Source organism: Dermacentor variabilis, chromosome 2 (genome assembly GCF_050947875.1).
Source record: "Dermacentor variabilis isolate Ectoservices chromosome 2, ASM5094787v1, whole genome shotgun sequence".
Taxonomy (NCBI): Eukaryota; Metazoa; Arthropoda; class Arachnida; order Ixodida; family Ixodidae; genus Dermacentor; species Dermacentor variabilis.
Genome location: NC_134569.1, coordinates 5,456,545 through 5,478,244, shown reverse-complemented (window position 1 = coordinate 5,478,244; position 21,700 = coordinate 5,456,545). Strand labels below are relative to the sequence as shown.

General features: G+C 47.3%; 1 protein-coding gene and 1 non-coding gene across 4 annotated transcripts in view; both read left to right on the top strand.

Annotated features, from left to right (window-relative positions):
• LOC142571305 (retinol dehydrogenase 12-like) overlaps positions 1-21,700 on the top strand; it is a 170,381-nt gene that overhangs the window by 6,515 nt on the left and 142,166 nt on the right. The gene's annotated exons all lie outside the window — the stretch shown is intronic.
• On the top strand, positions 16,524-16,596 carry TRNAS-CGA (transfer RNA serine (anticodon CGA)). The gene has a single exon. It is a non-coding gene; the product is annotated as a tRNA-Ser (tRNA).

Sequence of the window (21,700 nt, the reverse complement as noted above, 5' to 3'; positions counted from 1 at the left end):
ACTAAGGCGGGCAGGGCGCATGCGCCGTCGCGCCGCGAAAGAGGCGGATTGAGGCGCCGTTTTGCTGATGCCGGCAACTTCGCTCAGTGGGCCATTTGATGCTTTCGCATCAAAAATAAGAAGAGGAGAGGGTTCGTTACATACCTGTAGATAAAAATTCAAGGCGCACTTAGTTGTCCCTATGCGGATAAATGCGGAAGCATTGCGACCACCGCGCAATGCCTGTGCTCTTTCAGTCGTGGAGCAACTGTGCTGTGTTCCAGACATGGCAGTCAACGCTGTGGAAGCTGCGCAAGGAGTTCGGTCCGATTTAGAAATCATCTGATGCTGCCTTACAATAAAATTTTTTAAAACTGCTAACAGGAACTTGTTACCGATCACCCTCAAGTCCTTTCTCTTTTTGCAATGACCTGTATGACAACATCAACCAGATAACAATACGCTATCCTGGAGTGTCAATATATCTAATGGGCGACTTTATTTTCCAAACATCGTATGGTCCAACATCAGTCCGTTTTCTGACCCCTCATCTACTGAATGTAATGAGTTCATTACACTTTGTTCTGACTTGGGTTTCTCACAACTGGTCATGTCACCAACGCGAATAACTCGGCACTCAACCTCACTACTTGATCTGGTGCTCACATCTTCACCCGAGAATGTCTCATTGATAACTCACCTACGTGGTCGCAGTGATCACGACATTTCTAACTTCATGCTTGCGTTCCCATCAGTATCAGTGCAAACAACTAAAGACAATCAGAAACTTCAAAACAGCCAATTTATCTGCCATAAACTCAAGCCTTTTTTCATTTCTTGACGACTTCTTACCGCAGTTTTTTGAACGATCAGTTGAAATAAATTTGTGTATGTTCAGGAATAAAATTTTAGAATTATACCGTCAGCATGTTCCACTCCAGCGCGTTTATTCTCATAATCAAGCCCCCTGGTATAACAGGTTCCTTAATACGCTCTCAAATAGGAAGAGACGCCTTTTTCGCAACGCTAAAGGAACGAAAAAGCCTGCACATTGGCTTGCATATAAAAATGCTGCCTCTAACTACTCAATTACTGCTAAAAATATTAAGCAAACATTTTTTAGCAAAAACCTGCCATTGCAACTAAAAACCAATCCAAAGCGCTTTTGCAGCGTACTAAAATGCAAACGTGAAAATGAGACTGCATTAACACAGTCTGGTAGTCAGGTTTCCAGCTACTTTTGCGCAGACGTCTTGAACTGCGCGTCTGCGGAACCGTTTCTCGCCTCGCGCACCCGACAACGAGCGTCCCGTCCTGCAGGGCCGTGACTTTCATCCTGTGGACCCTATTATATTTGATGCAACCGGAATTTAAAAAAAAATTATCGAAAATTTGAAAATTACTTCTTCCTGTGGTGTCGATAAAATGACCACCAAATTCTTAATTAGCACGGTTAAATATTCGTCTATCACATTGCAATATCTATTCTCGCAATCATGTAACCCTGGCATACTTCCGCTAGATTGGAAAACAGGAAAAGTCATTCCCATACACAAATCAGGTGACACTCATAATCCTTTTAATTATAGACCAATTTCTCTTACCTCACTACCTTGTAAAATTATGAAACATGTAATTTACACGCATCTCATTAACTTCCTTGACGACAATAATTTCTGTACTCCTCACCAGCATGGGTTTAGAAAAAAACTTCTCTTGCGAAACACAGCTTCTAACATTTACAAACGATTTACGCTCTAACCTTGACGCAGGCTTCACGACGGACTGTATTTTTTTGGACTTCGCTGAGGCATTTGACAAGGTGTGTCATGCTCTGCTCTTACGCAAACTAAGAATTTAAACATGGACCCTACACTACTTAATTGGATCTGTAGCTTCCTTACATCGCGCGTTCAGTTTGTTTCTGCTAATAAACCTAATTCCTATTTAGCCCCTGTCGGCTCAGGCGTCCCTGATGGATCTGTCCTGGGCCCACTTTTGTTTCTTACATATATTAATGACTTACCTACTAATATTTCATCAAAGATAGGTTTATTTGCAAACGATTGTGTGATATACCGCAATATTTCCAATGACTGCGATGCAACAGCTCTGCAAACTGACTTAAATAACATAACTGATTGGTGCTGCACGTGGAAAACGCAACTTAACATTAAGAAGTGCAAAACTATGAGGGTTTCTCGTACTAACTCTAGTTCTCCTAATTCTTCTCTCACTAATGTATCACTCGAATGTGTGACATCGTATCGTTATTTAGGAGTGACCATAACTAAAAATTTGTCTTGGAAATCGCATATTGATATCATAGTGTCCAAAGCTAACCGCACTTTAGGGTACCTGCGCCGAAATTTTTCTCATGCGCCACCATCATTAAAACAATTACCGTATACCACTTACGTTCGCTCGCAACTTGAGTATGCTTCATCAATATGGGATCCGTGGCATTCAACACTAATTCACACGCTGGAAGCTATACAAACCGTCCAGCCCGCTTCATTTTAAATAGCTTCAATCTGACAGCAAGCGTAACACACATGAAATATTTATTAAACTTGCCTCTCTTATCCGACCGCCGAAAACACTCATGCATTTGTCTTTTTCACAAAATCTATTATCATAACACCTTTTTTCCACACTCTGTATCAGGCCAGCCCCTTTCATTTCTTCTCGCAGTGATCATAATCAGAAAGCTAGCATATCGCATTTCAATACTATCATGGGCGCGAATTCATTCTTGCCAATGGCTAGCAAAGACTAGAACAGCTTATCCCCTTCATTAACAGGTATAATTAATCCTCTTATGTTTAGAAACGCACTTGAAAACAAACTTTCGTAATATACTTACCATTTGTCTTGACTATGTGTATGTACCTTTCTCTATTGCAGTGTTTTCATCAGCATCATGATCAAAAAGTTAACAATGCATTTTGTAAATCTACTGTACATAATATGTTTTTCGAACCTTTTTGCCATTGTGTGCATCACATTTGTATTTGTATCTTTTGTACCTGTTTGTTATCATCGGATGTCGACTTAAAATTTGGAATTATTACTGCTGTTATCTATCTTGTTTAAGTTACTTTTACCGCTGTTTTCTGTGCATTCTCTTAGCCCTTCCCCTCTATAATGTACTATGTACCTTGAGGGTAAAATAAAGGAAAGTCGTCACTGCGTGCGTTCGGTCCATGCTTCGCTGCGTGCGAACAGCGTTCGCTCGAGCGAGCATGCGCGTGAGGCTCCTCGCGACGACGGCTTGGAAATAAAAAAACCCGAAAGGAGAACACGAAAAATGATCTAATACAATGCATTAGCAGCCGTGTACAACAGTGTGTTTGTTTCTAAGGATTAAAACTTTTTTCAACCAATACTGAGCCTATATATAGAACAGCGCCCAATCGCGGTCCAAGGACATTGTACTACACGCAAGTGCGAAGCCACTGCAAGAAGTCTCCGTAGCCTCCACAGCGTTGCCTTATATATGTATGTAACGGAGTATATGTCTGGGTACACCTAGTTCGTAGCGGGTATTCAGATGCTCGCCAGTGCCTGACGCGTTCAGGATGATACTGAGGGCAGGTTGGCTGTGCGCCCTTGCAGTTGCGGCAGGTCGCTCCGGAGTCCGTAAGAAGTGTGAGCGGCCGTCGCTGTTTGTAGCCGTGGGAAAGAGCTACCGCAGTGACTGTTTCGTCGACCTCTGTGATGTTGTCGCATCGCACGGAGGCGTTGGTAAGTTTTCGGAGTGTGTTGCCCAGAACTGTGGTTACTGCCTCGGTGTACGTGACGTCGTAGTTGGCGGCATATATCATGCGGAGCTCTTGTGCCCGTACTCTCGTTCGAGGGCTTCCACTCTGGCTTCCCGTCGGCCCTGATTTAATCGGGGGCCCATATTGCGCCGGAGCAGAGCGCGGCCCGCTGCGCGAGTCGCCGCAGGTGCGTGGGCAGTTGCGCTGTGCTGTGCGCAGGTGCCGTGCAGACCCAATGCTAGGAGCTTTTTGAAACAGAACAGCGGGGTGTTCACGGGGACAAGCAGGGAAAAACGACACGGACGAGCGCTCGTCCGTGTCGTTTCTCCTTGCTTGTCCCCGTGAACACCGCGCTGTTCTGTTTCAAATATGTCTTACCAACTCGCCCAAACGTCTGTTTTAACGAGCTAGGAGCTTGCTCGTGCCCTAGGGCAGCTTGAGTGCCGCCTTATAGGCCTTACGAAGCATGGAACCTAAGTGGTCCTGTTCACTTCTTGTAAGTCGTTGATAGAGCAAACTGTATGTCGCCCTATTAACCACGAGGCTGCGCATGGGAGTTTCAGGGTGTCCTCCTCGCGCATACCGTGGCGACCCGGGATATCGTTCGGGCCAGCTGCAGCCTGGAGGGCGTGATTTGCGTGGCTGCTTGCGTGGAAGCCACGGCGCTTACTTTCGCTGCTGGAGACCGGCGACTGCCGATCTCCTGCGTGCAGTTGATGGATGGCGCGCGACGCTGCGGCTGCATCGTTGCGTCGACTGTTACGCAAGCAAGAGGCGCCGAGAAGGAAAAGAATGCGCAAGAAATACACGCACACGATTCTCAGCAGAAACGTTCCTCCGTCGGCCGTGTGAGAAATATGGTAGAAACGCGAGGCATCGCACTTATACGGAGATCGATTCGAGGAGATGTTATACGCGCAATATTAGTGCATATCCACTTTAGAATATTCGACGCAGGTATTTTCATACACCACTTGAACTGTGCTGTTTTTAAAGGTGCACTAAAGGAAATACTAAGTCGAGCTAGACGGATATCCTGGAAGCCCATCACCGTTTTCTGTGTGCCAATAGATTATTTTATTGCTTAGAAAGTGGCCGCTGAAGGTCACGCTGCTATTCCCCAATTTGCCTGCGCCAAGACGGACGAGTTGGAGTAGTCTTGAGTGAAATATCCTTTCTGCAATTGAGTCTTGCATACGAGTTTTCCATAAGGTTAACAGGACATTGGCAAATAGATAGCAGGCGGTACTTCATCACACAGTACAAAAATATATCGGATACCGTGAGGATTTAGATCAAACTCTTAATGCAAACATTCTATTGAGAACATCCCGGAACAGAATGACATCTTTACGGTCAATGCGCTCAAGACAGTCAATGAAGCGGCGTTTACTAGTTTCAGGTGGGTTACGAAGGTGACACTCAATCGACGAAACGAAAATGTCCGTTTTGCGAAGGTATGTTTCAATTGGCAGCGTTTCTGTGTGTAAGTTAAAAATTATATTACCAGAACGTCATGTACGTACAAGAGTTCACAAACTGCCATATTGCCTTTTCTCAAAAGCCTTTTGCAAATTGCTCTCAGCCAGCCAGCCGATGCTACACCTACATGAGATAATACTGACCCTGAAGAGTGCGCTGACTGCCGGCAGCTGTCTTGATTGGGTAACGCTCGCTCGACATGCTGGACAGAGAAAGCTGTCGTCCGCGCCTTCTAGCACGCGCGCCTTCGCAGTTGCGCAGACGGTCCTGAATTAACTTTTATTTTTTTACATCAAATGACAATAATTGAGAGTGTATACTTCGTCTTCGTTAACCGTCTAGCACTCAGCTTCTTCCCACGTTTTTAATGATAGCGAAAAACAAGAGTTTGCCAAATGTAGATAACGTGCACGGTCGGTCTAAAATACGTGCAGGCCGGCCTCGACTTGTCCCTCGATGGTGCTAACGTCGTCTTGTTTTCTTATAGAATAGATTCAAACGCATTGCTACGGAGCAGCATTTGCGATGACGAAGAGGCGAGCAGTATGAAGACGACGACGACGATTAGAGGCTAGTGCGAGCTGTGGCCTCTTGGCCAAGTGTGCCGTATTTCCTTGTAAATATACTTGTATATAGCTTTTCGACTGCGTCTTCCTACGTAACATAACTGGTGGAGCTGGACGTTTCCTGTACCTCGTCACGGAGCTTCGCAGTAGACGGTACGTCGAGCCTTCCTTCATGGCTCCCGGCGACGGCAACTCGACTCAGCCGCCTCCGACACCTGCTGCCACTTCGACGACCTATATCGCTCTCCCCGCTCCCCGTGATCCTGGCGTATTCTCGGGCAAAGATGGGGAAGACGTCGAGGACTACATCAGCCTGTAGGAACACGTCAGCCGCAATAACCGGTGGGACCCTACTATCATGCTCGCCAACGTAGTCTTTTACCTCGGTGGCACACCTCGAGTTTGGTTTCAGAGGCACGAAGATGAGCTCACCAGTTGAGATTCGCTTAAGCATCGCTCCACTATCGTGCTATTCACAGTCATCGCCCACTGTCCCCACGACATCATCCTCGGCTTAGACTTCCTCTCCGCACATTCTGCTCTCATCGATTGTTCCGCCAGTACTCTCTGCCTTGACCTGCCTGGTCTGGATCCCGCTGAACCACACCCCAGTCGCCTCAGTTCCGTCGACTTCGTTCGCTTGCCAGCTTCGGCATTGACTTACGTTGACTTAGTGTCATCCCCACCAGAACCCGACGGTCACTACATCGCGGCTCCTGTGCAAGATGTCCTCCTTACACACGGGATCACAGTACCTCATACAGTTTTATCTATTACGGCGAATTGCGTCTGCCTGCCAGTTGTCAATTTTAACTTGACGACACAAGCGCTGCCACGCAGGATGTCTCTGGCCCAGCTTTGCTCATTCGAGGATCACTCAGTAGCATCTATTACAGTAGATGGCAATTCAGCCGCTCCTCCTCTACCATCACAGTCGGCAACGTCTACCATCGCTGACTTACAGAAAATAATTGCGCCCGACATGTCGTCCGGGTACGCTCGTGAACTCTACCGCGTTCTGCTTTCCTTCCACGATATTTTTTACTTTAATGGTCGTCCTTTGGCCCAAACTACAGCTGTTAAACATCATTAATACCGGCGATGCCCCTCCTATTCATAGCCGCCCGTATCGAGTGTCACAGGCTGAGCGTCAAGTTAGTCACGCAGAAGTTCACAACATGCTTGCCAAGAACATTATTGAACCGTCATTTAGTCCATGGGCGTCACCTGTTGTACTGGTAAAAAAGAGGGATGGCTCATGACGTTATTGCGTGGAATATCGGCACCTTAACAGGGTTACCAAAAAGGACGTGTATCCCCTACCTCGGATTGATGACGCCCTTGACTATCTCCACAGTGCTCGCTATTTCTCCTCCATTAACCTTCGCTTCGGCTACTGCCACATTGCCGTGGACGATCTCGACAGCGAGAAGACTGCTTTAGTAACAACCGACGGTCTTTGTCTAGTGAAAGTGATGCCGTTCAGTCTATGTAACGCTCCCACCACTTTTGAACGCATGATGGACTCCCTTCTTCACGGTTTCAAATGGTCCACGTGTCTGTGCTACTTGGACGACGTTATAGTATTCTCCCCAACGTTCGCTACGCACCTCGAGGGCCTCTCAGCAGTCCTGGACGTTTTTCGTCGAGCCGGTCTGCAACTCAACGCATCGAAGTACCAATTCAGCCGTCGCCAGATTACCGCCCTTGAGCATCTCGTTGAAGCGAACGGAGTACAACCGGACCCAGGCAAGATTCATGCTGTTACGCAGTTCGCTGTTCCAAAGTGTCTCAAGCATGTGCGCATCTTCATCGGCCTTTGTTCGTACTTCCGCCGTTTCGTGAAAAATTTCGCGGCCATAGCACGACCACTAACCGAGCTTTTGAAAAAAGACGCCCCCTTCCAGTGAGGCGATAACGAGGCCTCTGCATTCTCGCATCTAATCGACCTTCTCACAGCGCCTCCCATTCTGACCCATTTCGATCCTTCTGCGCCTACCGAAGTCCGTACTGATGCCAGTGGTCACGGAATTGGCGCAGTACTGGCACAACGCCAGCGCAGCAACGACCGTGTTATCGCTTACGCCAGCAGGCTCATCTCACCCTCGGAGTGCAACTATTCCATCGCTGAGCACGAGTGTCTGGCCCTAGTTTGGGTGGTTGCGAAGTTCCGCCCATACTTATATGGCCGACCTTTTTCCGTTGTCACAGACGATCACGCGCTTTGCTGGTTATGCTCACTGAAAGATCCTACAGGAAGGCTTGGTCGACGGGCCTTAGGCCTCCAAGAATATTCGTATGCTGTCACTTACAAATCTGGTTGACTACACAAGGACGCTGACTGCCTGTCTCGCTACCCGGTAGACTAGCCTCACGACGCCGACAGTAGTACCACCATCGGCATTTTCTGTGTGTCTGCCTTCGCTAACATCGCCGATTAGCAGTACCGAGACCTTTCGCTGCGAGCACTCATCGAGTGTCTGCGCTCAACAGCTACCGACTCATCCGTTCGCCGATATGTCCTCCAGGGCGGCATTCTGTACCGAAGGAACTTCCTCCCTGACGCATCTGATCTTCTTCTGGTCGTGCCAGAACATCTACGACACACTGTGCTCTTTGAGATGCATGACGCACCCATGATGTATGCACGCATCACCCAGTGCAGGACATCTTGGGGTAACCCGCACGTACGAACGCGTCCGCCGACGCTTCTATTGGCCTGGTCTCGCTCGCTCCGTTCGACGCTATGTTGCCGCCTGTGATCCCTGCCAGCGTCGGAAAAAACCGCAGGTGCTACCTGCCGGTCATCTCCAGCCCATCACTGTCCCTGTGGAACCGTTCTTTCGTGTTGGATTACACCTCGTCGGTCCCTTTCCCACGTCATCTTCTGGGAACAAATGGGTAGCCGTCGCAACTGATTACGCCACCCGATACGCTATCACGCGGGCTCTCCCTACCATTTGCGCCACTGACGTCGCGGACTTTCTCTTGCGTAACATTATCTTACTTCATGGCGCCCCGCGACAGCTGCTTACTGACCGTGGGCGTAACTTCCTCTCGAAAGGTATCGCCGACATTGTGCATTCCTGCTCCACTCAACACAAGCTGACTACCTCATACTATCCTCAAACCAATGGCCTGACAGAGTGGTTAAACCATACTCTTACCGATATGCTGTCCAAGTACGTTTCCAAGGACCACCACGACTGCGACATTGCCCTTCCTTACGTCACATTTGCCTATAATTCTTCCCGGCACGACACCGCCGGATTTTCTCCATTTGATCTACTGTACGGTCGCGAACCGACCTTGCCCCTTGACACGGCACTTCCTTCTGCTGCGATCTCAGCAAGCGAGTATGCGCGCGACGCCATCGCCCTCGCCGACCATGCATGCCAGCTTGCCCGTGCTCGACTGACGGCCTCGCAAGCCACTCAGCAGCGTCAGTACAACGCCCGCCACTGTGACGTACAGTTTTCGCCTGGTGCGCTCGTGCTCCTGTGGTCGCCCCCTCGTCACGTCGGACTTTCAGAAAAGCTACTTTCGCGATACACGGGGCCCTACTGAGTGCTGCGCCAGGTGACGCCTGTGACGTACAAAATTGCTCCTGTGAGTTCAACCTCGTCCTCTACTCTGACATCTAGTGATGTCGTGCACCTCAGTAGGCTCAAGGCCTACTACACTGCTTCAGAGTCCGGCCTTTAATCGCTCCGGGATGGCGCTTTTGCCGCCGGGGGTAGTGCTACAGAACAGTATTTGCGAGGACGAAGAGGCGAGCGGTGTGAAGACGACGACGACGACGATTACAGGCTAGCGCGTGCTGTTGCCTCTTGGCCAAGTGCGGCGTATTTTCTTGTAAATATACTTGTATATAGCTTTTCGTCTGCGTCTTCCTACGTAACAGTGTTAACGTGGTGGTACAAATATAAATTTAAAAGCCGAGCGAATCGAGCAGCTAGAAGCCTAAAGGATGTTTCCGTCGAGGCCAGTGGCTAAGTCAGCTAAGAGGAGAAAGAAAAGCTGGCTCTTTCCACTTTACCACAAGGAGGCGCAACTTCCAGAAACGAATACGACTCGCACTTTTTCTCTGGAAGGAGATTGTTCGCTCGCATCCTGCGAATATTCATTCGGACCAACACCGCACGAAGCAGTGGAAGGCTTACTGCGTACTATGTTTTTTTTTTCATAATGCGCAGTATGTTTTTTTCCTTCGCATTACGGGCAATACTTCTTTTCTAAGCTTTAAAAAGGCATTGTGAAATATGAATAAGAAAACTTAGGAAATACGGTGTTCAACAATACAGTGGTTCTTAAGTTGCTGAAGGTCTAGAGACTTCCATGAACTTAATCACGACTGCATTTTGACAAGTAAGGAACAGCGCATTTTGATGACTATACTCATTAAATGCGATCACCTAAATGAAGTGCAGCGGCTTATGCCGTAATAAAGTGTATAGGAGTACCTTAGAGTTCAATGGTTTGGCATCTGTCTTTACAAGTTACATAAACGATCTTCGTTGTATCTCTTGTTATTCCAAGCCAACGGTATTGGCATCTGACAGTGTTGTTGGCACTAATGCCATTGATGTAAACTAATACGGATTGTCAATGTCTCTTCGATCAAGGGCTACGTTAGTTCCATCTACAAAAGGTGTTCGATGAAGCCTAGCATTATTCGGCAATCACATGGAGGGAATTTTAGCCGAAATTGCAGCACGGTCATCACACGTTCAGTGATGGGTACAGAGACCGCAAGCGGCGAAAATGTGCCAGAAATGATGTCTTGTGGTATGCTGCTAAGTGCATTTTGGTGCGTATACGCATGATTTTCTGTTGTCTTTATTGAAACCAATGTGCCTCAACGTTTGCGGCGAAGTTCCGTGATCCTTTCCTGAAAGCCCTACATGAGCTCACCTGAGGGTGCCTGATCTAACTACGCAGTAATCACGTGCGCAATGCCTCGTGCCACCTCACTGCTGACATGAAACACGTTGTGTACGCCGGACGAAGGATTTGATGTTCCCGTCGAGCGCAAGAAGCGCGCCCATTTATTTAGTCTGCGTTGTACGTGAAACTGCCACAATGCTCGCCTGAAGCTCTGTGCCATACGTTCGCGTGTATCACCGGCCTGCAGTGCGGAAGCGATGTGCACGTGCCTTTCAGAAAAAATAGCTGGGACATTTCGGAGCCATTTCCGCATTCTCGTGCATCGTGACCGGCTTTGCTCGCAGTGGGTGTCGCGCCGCGACGCGTTTCTTTGAGGCTTCTTTTGCAAGCAGTAAAAAATAGCATGCGGGGCACGGCGGTGGACCGGGCTTCTCTGCAGTGGGCTTGCAAAGGCAGCTAGACGCTACGCTCGGAACAAGCACTCTGGCCCCGTAGCAGTCCACAAATTGACCTGCGTCGCTTATGCCTCCACAGTAGAATATTTTTATCACGAAATGCGGTTCAGGCTGCAGGGTCACGATAATTTGTTTAGAAAGCCTTAACTACAGGCTAATATTAAGTAAAGCTTAAGGGATAGGTTAATGCTCGATCACCTCTAAAGCGTCCATATTATCGCGAACAGAGCTTTTGTAATCGAGAAATCGACGTATATGCAAAACACGATTTGCCACTCACCCGGAACATTCACGCACTAGCTCGATGATGCTGGCAATCCTCAGTATAATTCTGTCACTAGTATTTAACCACTCGAAATGAACAGATCATTGCATTGCAATATAAGACGGAAGAAAATGCTACTTGTCCAGTTGTACTCGATTTGTAGAGAAAGTAACTCAATGACGTTACCCTTGACAACGACGCGGGCGATCGAAAGGTTTCGTTATCGTTCGACTCTGCGCAGCCCGCGCTTTCAGGTTTCAGTATCGCGTAGTGCTGCACAGAATTTGCTGGCTCGCGAAAGTCACACTAACCGGGGGTAGCGGGAATTTTCACGTCCACGCGTAATGTTTCAAGTCCACGCGTAACTTGACCAACATTAGCTGCAACGGCGAATCCCAACGCCCTATCTCCGCTCAGTTTCTCTATGGCTGCGTGTTTTCGTTTTGCGTAAGAAACTGTAGCGCCGTCTGTCGGGTGCCATTTTACACAACGACGGCAGTAAACGGCGGTGCTGGCGTATGCAACGTCACCACTCCCCGATTGGGTAGCGGGAGATTTGAATTGCGCTAATGGTAGGCTGACCCTTCAGACGTGATTTTCTGTTAATTTGAGTTTTTTCTTGGCGCTAAACAGGCACGGCAAGGTTGCCGGAAGGGCGTTTTAACAGTGCACGTTGACTCAACATCTCCCTTTAGTGTTCCTTTAATGGGACACTAAACAGAAAAATAATTCCTTACCTTTAGTAATTTACCTTTGTATGACACCAAAAATTACACTCTTACCACGATAAGACGCTTGGTAAACCAGAAAAGGCGCAAGAACAAAAGACGGATGGCGACGCCTCCTGGAAGTTCCCGCACCTGGTCGCTGTGACGCCATGGATTTTGATGGCATCTTCTAGGGACTACTTAATTATATAGCGGTACAGATTGACTAGATTGTGTTCTAAAGGAACCAGATATTAAGCATGGCAAGTTTCGGGAACCTTTACTCAGCCAACGCGGCCCTAATGTGCAAACATACTTTGGAATCGCTGATTTCACACTGACATACCGGCGTCGGGGTTTCGGCGCGAAATTCAAATACTGATACTTAGATCTTCATTTTCTCATGTAATAATCAAACTATTATTTTGAAATGAGCGCCTGCAGAGTTCTCAAGCAATGCTTTATGAGTCTTAACTGATTTATTGTTTCGATTTAGTGTCCCTTTAAGCTACGAGAGCATCGGACAAAAGACGTAAAATGGGTAGCACGCGCACTAACATGCTCGAGCGCGACTAACTTTTTCAAGCTAAGCGCGTCAAAATGTATATCTGCAACGGAAGATAGAATGTCTGCTTTAGTGATACTAGCGATGTACATCGCTGTTTAGCGCCGAAATGTATTTCGTAGATGATAAGTTGCTGCTTTGGTCAACAATATCACGTCCGAGCCAACTAGACACTCGAGTCTAGTTGGCTCGACGATGTAGTTGACCGGAGACGTGTATTCGATCATCCGATACGGACCATGATATTTAGTGGCAATTTTCGAGGAGAGGCCAGGAGTTTGACACGGGATCCAAACCTACACGAACGAGGCACCGGGAAATGTGTGAGCTGGCTCGTTCTTTCTGAATCCCTTGCGTCACTGATGTAGAAGAGCGTGCTAGCTGGCGGCATTCTTCGGCACTCTGCAATAGTTGAGAAGCTAGGCGGTGTTCGGAAGCATGTGAACGGAGGAATGGCATCAAGAGTCTTCCGGCTCGCCTCCATATGGAATTCCCGGGCACCGCCTGCGATAGGACGGTTTCCCCTCGCAAGCTGCATTGCGCGCGTATGTCAAGAAAGGGAGCACCACATGGCAGTTTGAATGGTCGGAGGCTGTGTACATCGAGTGCATGTAACCGAGAGTGCGCTCAGCCAGTCCGTTATTTTGGGCATGATAGTTTGTAGTGGTGCAACGAGTAGTATTGCATTGAGTCAGAACCTCCTGGACGACTTGAGGGAGAAAGGCCCGGTCATCAGCTCGCGTGGCGAAGCTGCACACAAGGGGGATGAGCAGCGCCACGAGGGATGAGCAGCGCCACGCAGAGCGGCGATTGCGGCACATCGTGTTCAAGCAGCCACAACACTGCACCGGTTACCTGCAGGAGTGCAAGGAAGGGACCCGTAGAGGTCTGCACCACAAATGTACAGCCAGGGCACGGCAAGTATTGAAGCTGGCCATGTGTGTGGTAAGCAGATGCCGCTGACACGCAGTGCAGGAAGGAATGTACTCGCGAACATTCCACGCCAGTAGAATCGCTGGCGAAGTCTGTCATAAGTCTTTCAATACGGCAGCATGAGCTTTTTGCGGGTCCGCGTGGAAATACGTACAAAGTTCGAGCGCAAATAGGGAAGGATTACAAGGAGCCATTTTCGATCGTTGAACTGATAGTTGCGGCGGTACAATGGCGAGGCTTGTCGAGATGGCGCTGAGGAGGAAGTGCGTAGCTAGAGCATCGATATCTCAGGCGCCACAGGAGCGCTGTCAGATAGCCTGAAGCCCAACGATACTGCCGATACGTGACGGCCGCCATCAGAAGGGGGCGCTGTTATGCTAATGATTGGCGTCAACCGGTCAGCAGTCGAGATAAGCAAGGGACGTATACAGTATCGGTGGGGAAAAAGCAGGGAAGAGATTGATACGACCGGATCTCTTACAGTCATAGCTAGCGGTACAAGACACATTTTGAAGCAAAAAAAGAAGATTAAGGAGATGCATACAAAAATGCTTTATAAGAAACATGCATACCATACCTGACTAAATCAAGCCGGCTTAGTGATTATTCGTCATCGCCCGTTTCAAAGGGGAGGCCGTTAAATCATCGTCCGACGCCGTGGCTGTTCACCGTGGGATTGTGCAATGCGAGCCGTAGAAGGTCCATAACCGGCAAAGTGACGTCATTACTTGGTCGTGTGGGTCTCGGTACCACCGGATGATAACAACGGACGCCGGATATCCCGCTGAATTGGGCATATGATGCTGTCGCATTAAAATGAAACGCAAAAAAATGTCCTTGGCTAAAACGCGTTGGTGGGCTACAATCCCACGTTTGAGAGTGCTTTCATTCGGCATAACGCTCATAAAAGGATGACAAGGGAAGTCGTGGAGGCCTATGCAAATGCGAAATCAGAAGAAAAGTGCTTAGACAATCCTTCAGTGTCGCTATCTGAAAAAGGGACACGAATCCTCGGTTTATCGCTGTGAATATTGCAGTGTATGTTTATATCATGCCTTCGACACGTGTACGATTCTTCGATATGCACCCCTGAACGCTCTTTTTCGTCTCTATCCGTGTGTAAGCATTCTTTGGTGAGGGTCCGAGCCACGTCACGAGAAAAGTGTAATGCCTTGTATCTGCGCAAAAATGGTTAATTTGCAATGTTAGGACATCAAATCGTTGTGATAACGTAAATATGGATTATTGGTAGCTTAATAAGCGATAAGGAACAATTTAAACAAAGAAATAATGAAAGGAAATGAGAATACCCATAGGAATACATAGAGCTACATATAAAATGCATGGGGAAGGCTATCGTAGGGGTGGGCTAACTGAAATGTGGGGGTGGGTCAACCTGATGTTCGAGGGGAAGGGGGGGGGGCAAATTAAATTTGAGTTGGGCCAACTGGAAATTGGCGGATTGGCGAATTTGAAATTTTGGCGTGGGCCAACTTGCATTTGGGGGTGGCTTACTTGAAATTTGGGGGTGAACCAGCCTAAAATTCGGGGATGCGCCAACTTAAAATTTTCGGGTGGGCCAACTTGGCTTTTGGAGGTGAGCCAACTTCAAATTTGGGGGAGGGCCAACTGAAGTTGGGTGGTAGGCCAACTTCAAATTTGGGGGTGGCCCGAATAGAAATTGGGGGGCTTACGCATGCTTAGTCAACTCAAGTGGAGTTTATGCTTTTTGTTGTTTCCGCTCGTTCGGTATATAGTATATTCATCTGTTTGTGCGAAAGTAAAAATCTATAGTTGAAACTAGCGCTGTCACTGTTTGTCTTTTTCATTCTAAGTCCTCATCATTCAGTCACGTTTACACATTCTATCATTAATGTTTACTTGAACGCCGCTGAGCAGCTAGTCGTTAGAAATATGAAATCCTCGCGGGTAAGCGAGCACGTTGAGACGCGTAGCGCCTTTTAACGCACCCGCCGATGTTGCTTAGTGTCTATGGCTTCTCCCCAGAATGACCAGACTGCACGCGAACTGATGGAGGCTTATCACCTAAAAGAGAATAGCCAAGACTGTGTTAGTGACACCTCCATTAGGTTGTTTCAATCGGAAATAGAATTTTTCGATAATTGGTTGCCACGCTAGGCTGATGAGTGCTCTTGTTTGCTGCGATCTGCGCATTTTCTATATATCTATATATGCCCACGGGCTGCCGGGAATAAAACAGTTGAAAGTTACCGCCCGTGTTGTTTATGTGTTCTCTCCCGCTGTCCCCGTCTTTATTTGAGGTCAATATGATATGCAGTAAACACCAACTAGGCCAAACTGAAGTTCTTCTGAAGCATATATGTCGTACAGATGGCCCTTCTTTCTGTGTTCCATCGTCTTTCTTGTCCCTAAACGAAGAATCACTCATCAATTCTATCGTGGCGACTACCTGCCCGGCTAGATTCATCGGCTTCTGTATCAAGCGCGGCCTGATCCCTTTGGAAGTGAGTGCACTCTTTAGGTGTGTCGTTCCGTCGTGATGTCACATCAAGCGCCTATGCAAAATTCTCTGAGCAGAGTTGTGGCGCAAAGTTAGACTGCTCAACGATTGTCTCCGCATCGAGACCCTCGTTATGTAAACGAGAAGAAAGGGGGTTAACCGAGGGGCCCGATTTTTATTAGTCATATCAATCATATCATATCTCGTTTATTACATAACGAGGGTCTCGAGTCCGGCAACATTGATGCCTTCAGGTAGCATATGTGGGTTTATTGACCAGTTGCCTTCACCCAAAAAAATCGATCACGTTCTCGTGACGCCTGCGGCAACAAGGACGTTCCACGTCCGCCGCCAAGGTCTGTGAGTGGTGGCGCTGGCTAACACTCCCAGGGTTTACTAGTACACATAAATACCCAAGAAAGTGGATGGGGAAACAGCGCCGCGGTAGCTCAATTGGTAGAGCATCGCACGCGAAATGCGAAGGTTGTGGGTTCGGTTCCCACCTGCGGCAAGTTGTTTCTTCATCCACTTTAATTTCCATTAATTTATCGTTTCTTCATTCCATTTATTAAGCACCACTAATTTCCCCTATGTTGTCCTTGGTGTCAGTGTTTGTTGGCTTCTCATGATATGACTAATAAAAATCGGGCCCCTCGGTTAACCCCCTTTCTTCTCGTATAAGTCCTACATAGGGCAGACAGGACGGTGACTGAATGATCGAGCCAGGGAACATAAACAAAAGTTTACGAAAGATGAATTGGCGCACTTGCCTGCGCACTGCAATGCCTGTCGCTGTGCACCTCTTTTTAAGAAGATAAAGATTCTGGCGAGAAGCCATGACCAGACTAGACACGAACTGACGAAGACTTATCACATAAAAAAGAAAGGCCAAGATTGTGTTAGTGACACCTCTATTAGGTTGTTTCAATCGGAAATAGATTTTTTTTATATTTGGTTACCACGCTAGGCTGATGAGTGTTCTTGTTTGCTGCGATCTGCGCATGTTCTATATGTCTATATATGCCCACCGGCGGCCGGGAATAAAACAGTTGAAAATTACCGCCCGTGTTGTTTTTGTGTTCTCTCCCGCTGTCCCCGTCTTTATTTGCGGTCAATATGATATGCAGTAAACACCAACTAGGCCAAACTGAAGTTTTTCTGAGGTGCGATTTCCGTCGCTTGCGACGAAAATCGCAGTCGCAGTGCCGACCCCCCTATTTTCGGCTGCGACCAACCGGTTGGTCGCACAGTCGCACCGTCGCAGCGATCACTGCCACCTTCCGTCGAAATTGCTCGGCGAGCTATTTCGCCAGTTTCTTTGGGAAATGACGTCTCGCTCACCAAGTGCAATGCGCGGAGACGTGGATTTCCGAATTCGTACGTACGCGAAGCGAGAATAAAAAACTTGTACCGCAGATTACGTTCTCCCATTTCTATGTGTTCGTTGACACGCTACGCAGCAAATGAAGTGCATTTTCACGTTTGCGTCGTACACCTTTGCGAGTTGTCAGTACTACGAGGTGTTCGATCCCCACAAAACAACATGGCCTTTTGAGGACGTCACCATTTTCCTTTGCTGAGTGGCATACAAAAATTGCGCGTATGGAGAAGCCTAAATAATTTCAACCTCGGCAAGGGCAAATGACAAGACAGAAAAGTGGCCGAAGTTCCAACGTTGCGCTGAACGCGGTACCGTTGAGTAGCATTTTCTTGCCGGTTTTCAAGCGTGACTTTCGCGATGCATCTTGAAAAGTTATCGTACCTGACTTACTTATTAAATTTGACATGGCAAACGTGAAGGTTATCGCAATGAATTTTCTACGATAGCATTAACTCCATGGCTTGAATAAACAGCGTCGTCAATTTGTTATCGAATATTTTATACAAGTTGCATCTCTTCTCTAGAGGATTTTTTTCCTGCACAGAAACCAATAAATCTTTAATATGTTGCTGACTTTGTATCCTTACTACATCTGTAGTAACATTTGCTTTAAACGGTAATTAATGCTACATTTAGTAAATTATTGACTTGCTATAGTGGCATAATGACAATGCACCCTCCTGCACTGTCATGTAAAACTCGCGCAACAATGCGAAAAGCAGGCAAACAGCCTGTTGTGTTGACGAAACGGTAGGAGACACGTTAAAGAAAAGTAAACCAAACAGTGGAGTGAAGTCAGCCAGTTGCATCTCTTCCTGTGAATCTTTTAGCTAACCAAGTGCGCAGAGACATCCATGCCTTACATGTTTCTAATAACAGTTTCTAATAAGTTTGTGATCATATTTATTAGTGTGTAAACCCATGTAACAATATCGTCTGTGATTGCTAAATTTATAGGTAATGAAGTACCACGATACTATAAAGAAAATATCACCCTGGGATTTCAAAGGAATGCCTGCATTTGAACTCTACACTATATGCAGTTTATTCAGTAAAAGACCACAAATAGTTTTTTTGCAATGACACATAATATTGGAGGGTTTACCTAAATACAGAGAAAGAGAAACATCTGTAGACAACAAAATTGTTCAATTTATTCGCCTGCCACTGTGGCTATAGCATTCTGCTGCTAACACAACGTTAGTGGTTGAATAGCCAGCCGTGGCAGTCGCATTTCGATAGGAGTCGTAGGTAAGAAAAAAAGCTCTTGCGCTTTGATTTAGTTCATCATTCATTGAACCCTTAAACTCTGCAAGACAATTGCATAAGGGGGGAGGGGGGCATGCATATGCAAAATCTAACAAGCAATACTAACAACAATCGAAAGCAAAGGGCACAAATGTAAAACAGGCATCTTCCCTGATGATTCGAATGCGTAAACATTCGTTGTATCAATATCTATTAAGGCGGAAGCCTTTAATGGCTCATTGTCAAGGTCATCTGCCGTTAGGAGGAACTGTCACAGCTTTCCGGTCTCCCGATTGGTCTCCTCTATGCCGTGACGTCACTGTCGCTAGGCGCAGGTGTGCGCCTCCTGATTGGCTCGTGTGCGCGACGTCCCTGTCGTCAAGTGCGGGTGTCGGGTTGGTGACTCATCACATCGGCACGTGTGGTGGCCGTGTGTTCGACGGGGCGCCCTGACGTCACTTTCGTCCGGCGCTTGAGGTGGCCTCCGGATCGGGCGCTGAGTGGCCTGACGTCACTGTCGCGAGGCGCGCGTGGCGACCATCTGCTTGGGTGTGGTGTGGCGGCGGCGGTGGCGGCAGTTTATTTTGCGGTATCGTGTGGGAAGGATGCCTCGTGTCGCCAAACCAGTGTTTCCAAACACGCGACGTGCGGCAGCCATTGAACGCAAGCGGCGCTCAAGAGAGGCTGAGCGTATACGTCGCATGCATCAGGGCGGCGAGGCGCGTCCGACACCACAGAGTTCAGGGACGCGACGGGCCAATGCAAGAGAGGCAATGCGTTTGAAGCGACTCACTGCATTTCCTGACACCAAAGTAAATGAGGCTCGGAAGCGCCGTGACCGCCATCTTGCCGCGGCAAGGCGAGCAAGTACAACTCAATCGAGCGAAGTGGATGATGAGGATGGCCAACTACACCCTGACAGCGCCACGGAAGACGCGTCTCCTCCTGATCCACAAACGGCGCTGCAACAGTTCCAGGCGGCCACAAACTACTTTGACACTTCGTCCAGAACGACGTTGCAGACATTTAATAAACAAACAAACGTTCACATAACAGTGTACGAGTTTTGTGCCTCCGTCATGTCTCCGACGCAATAAATCGCCATTGGCAATGGTGTGAGGCTTTCGCCGTTTCACACTTTACTCTCGACAAAGTGTCTTCCGTTTTTTTTTCTTCAACAGCAGTGCACAAGTAAGCATGATCAGGCATAGTAAGCACTCTACCAGGTAGCTGGTTCTACAGACGATTAAATTTCAAAAGACATGAATGCTCATACTACATCAGTCTGGCCTCTCATTTTCTGATAAGTCAGCTTTCATCGATGCTGGAAATAAGACCAAAACCAAGAAATACCCCATATTGCACGTTGTGCTTCACATAGCTAGACAAATATATCGGCAAGTCAACATCTACAAATCTTCAGCTAGCATAAGACTAAGATGGCAGAGCCAGCACGCAGGCGAAACAATTATGCCGTCCGTGGACACATATTCTACACCTGGGGAAGAAAATAATCTCAAAATGTTCGGGGGTGGATGAGCGGATGCTATAAAAGATCGCAGATGCTGTACTTGTGTCTAAAGTATTGTATGGTATGAATTACCAGGAACGCACGAAAAAGACAACTCGTCAAATACAGGCGTCGGGTACCCACAGGTCTTTCCAACCTTACCTTGCTTGAAGACCTCTATGAGAAAGAGCAAACGAACAAGCACCTAGACAGAGCAGAGTTGCAACCTGCGGCACAATTTCTTTGCCTCAAGAGCTGGTAACTTGGTCGCAAGATACCACTTCAGCTAGCATATGAGCCACAAAGACGACTGCCCCTCCTTTCAGAAGCACAAGTTCAGGAGCACCTGAGCTTGAAACACAACAGGCCCATACCATGCAATATGGGGGTAAACAATTAAGCCACGAGATTATATTTAACTGCCAAACCCATAGAAGCAGTTGTTAATCTTGAAAACACAAACATGCATCATGCACATATAGTAGACTAATATGGCAATAACAGTGTAACAGTAGTATGACACTACATAGAATTAAATATACAACCAGAGAAGCTGAACTGAGAGCAATCAAAGCAACATTTGCAGCGCAAATTTGCAGGCTAGAACATCCTGCATGCCTGCATGTATTCCCTAGAAACTATCAGGGCCTACACATGACACAACATTGTCACAAAAATCAGGGGATTGACATGCGACTTGCAAGCACATGGCCAAGAAATTAAATTACACGCTGCATAGCCGTGCAGATAGCCGTGCAGATAAGTGGGCTCCCGAGCCCAACGCAAGAACTGAAAGCTGAACGAGTCGGCATGCATTCATTATTAATTACAGCGCAAAAATAGACACCAGACAAGATCGAAGCACTCTGTGTGATTTGCTCCGTTCTCGTCTATTTGCTTTCTGTTGCGCTGTAATTAATGAATTTATGACGCTGCACAGGAGAACGATGATATCAAGGCCCAAGGCCCTGATATCACATCCAAATACACACACACACACACACACAAACACACACACAAATACACACACACACACACACACACACACGCACGCACGCACGCACTGGTGTTGCAAGGGCGCGTAGCATGAATCAGTATCAGCAGGATGACACTAGAAAGGAATAAGGCCTAACTTACAACTAATGTTTATTGTGAAAATGAGGGAATTTTTACAATTTACCAGGAAAAATAAGCAGCAAGAAGGCCAGGTAAAAGTTAGTGCTTGATGCGCCCAAACATAAATGAAAACGCCGTGGAAAGAAAATAGAGATAAAACTTCTAAGTGCAGGAAAAAAACAATTAATTACAATCACCAATCGTGCATGGCAGCACCTTTCAAGAAACAGTGTTATTTTTCCAATAGACAGAATGACAGCTTGCTTATGCAAGTACACTCCTTCTGTTCCATGCCACTGCAAAAGAAGGTTGTTTCTTGAAAGGCAGTCACACGCGCAGTTAGTGATCACAATGCTTTTT